Source organism: Mus pahari, chromosome 14 (assembly GCF_900095145.1).
Source record: "Mus pahari chromosome 14, PAHARI_EIJ_v1.1, whole genome shotgun sequence".
In the NCBI taxonomy this organism is placed as follows: Eukaryota; Metazoa; Chordata; class Mammalia; order Rodentia; family Muridae; genus Mus; species Mus pahari.
Window position 1 is genome coordinate 73,816,559 of NC_034603.1, and position 2,121 is coordinate 73,818,679.

Here is a 2,121-nt window from a genome sequence, read left to right on the forward strand (position 1 = left end):
TCATGTGTGTGAATAGGGATGGCCCCCACAGACTCATGTGTGTGAATAGGGATGGCCCCCCACAGACTCATGTGTGTGAATAGGGATGGCCCCCACAGACTCATGTGTGTGAATAGGGATGGCCCCCACAGACTCATGTGTGAATAGGGATGGCCCCCACAGACTCATGTGTGTGAATAGGGATGGCCCCCAGATTCATGTGTGTGAATAGGGATGGCCCCCCCACAGACTCACGTGCGTGAAAGAGATGGCCCCCAGACTCATGTGTGTGGATAGAGATGGCCCCCACAGACTCATGTGTGTGAATAGGGATGGCCCCCATACTCATGTGTGTGAATGCTTGGGCCATGGGGAATAGCACTATTAGGAGGTGTGGTCTTGCTGAAGGAAGTGTGTCACTGTGGGGATGGGCTTTGAGGTCTCCTATGCTCCAGTCTCCTTCTGTTGATCCTTCTGATCCCCCAGTACCATGCTTACCTGCACACTGCCATGTTTCCTGCCATAAATGGACTGAACCTCTGAAACTGTAAGCCAGTCCCAACTAACATTTTCCTTTATGAGAGCTGCTGTGGTCATGGTGTCTCTTCACGGCAATGAAACCCTAGCTAAGACAATCAGTTATCATTACAATCTATCCATGAGGGGCTAGGGCAAGAGATGAAAGCACACAGAAGCAACGAATTATGAAGGTGGCCCACTCAAAGTAACACTGGCAATGTCTGTACAACACGTTTCCCTTGAGGGCTTTGAAAGTACACCAGCTGTGGTCTGAAGGTGGAAGTGTGGCTCAGGACCCCTGCATATTAGTGGACAGCACCTAGCTGTGTAGAGCAAGATGCAGAGTCAGAAGACGAGGATGAGCAGGGTGTCAAGCTCTTTGTGTGCCCACCAGGTGTTCTGCTCCTGGTGGCGGGAACCAGGTTCTACAGAAAAAAGTAAAATATGATGCAGATGATGACAGTGATAGAGATGATGATGATGAGGAGGAGGATAAGGAAACTGAAGAAAAAGCTCCAGGGAAGAAATGTATGAAACACTCTAGTAAAACACTCACTAAACACAAGCTGGAATGGAAAACCACCGATCTATCTATACCAAAATCAAAAGGTTAAGAATCAAAAGAATCCTTCAAAAGACAGAAAAAAAATCCCAATACACCAAAAGGACTGAGTTCTGTAGAAGACATAATGGCAAAAATGCAAGCAAGTCTAGAAAAGAGGAGGGGGTTCCTTTAAAAAAAAAAAAAAGTGGAGCCAAGTTCATAAATCATGTGAAGAATAGCTTCCAATGGCCGACCAGGAGGGTACTGGAGACTTCTGGTAGTGGAGAAGGCCTCTGTAAGAAAATGGTTTAAGGGGGCTGGAGAGACGGTTCAGTGGTTAAGAGCACTGACTGCTCTTTCAGAGGTCCTGAGTTCAATTCCCAGCAACCACATGGTGTCTCACAACCATCTCTAATGGGATCTAACACCCTCTTCTGGTGTGTCTGAAGACAGCTACAGTGTACNCATATACATAAAAAAAACAAAAACAAAAACAAAGAAAGCGGTTTAAACAGCTTGAAATATTCCCTCTTACTTCCCTTCTGTACCAACTGATATCTAGATGCCTGTCTTTTCATAATGCAAAGTAAAAGCTTTCCCCACTGCATTCTACAAATTCTGTCCATGCCCCTTTGCCAAGAATGTGTTATCTAAAATTCCTGTTTGGTTTTCAAGGATGGAACGCCATCCTTTCCTTGGCTGTAAGTATGAGTGGAATGTCATGATAGGACATAGTTGCAGTGGTGGGCAGACATGGGGATGGTGGGAAATAAACTCAGTATTTAACATTTTTAAAAAGTCTAGATAAGACACTGAGTGTTATCAAATTACCTAAAACTTTAATCTGTCATTGACAGTGTTATAGAAACACAGTAAAAATGTCAGTTTACTGTGCTTCTAATATGTTTTATGTTGTTATGTTTTTGAGGCGTGAAGGATAGAAAAAGGGCCTTGGTAGCGCACGCCATTAATCCCAGCACTTGGGATGCAGAGGCAGAGGCAGAGGCAGAGGCAGAGGCAGAGGCAGAGGCAGAGGCAGAGGCAGAGGCAGAGGCAGAGGCAGAGGCAGAGGCAGAGGC

The 2,121-nt window shown here is 45.7% G+C and overlaps 1 protein-coding gene and 1 pseudogene across 4 annotated transcripts in view; one reads left to right on the forward strand and one right to left on the reverse strand.

Annotated features, from left to right (window-relative positions):
• The window catches only part of Tex2 (testis expressed 2), a 117,630-nt gene that overhangs the window by 7,086 nt on the left and 108,423 nt on the right, over positions 1-2,121 (reverse strand). The gene's annotated exons all lie outside the window — the stretch shown is intronic.
• LOC110331149 lies at positions 183-1,323 on the forward strand (annotated as a pseudogene).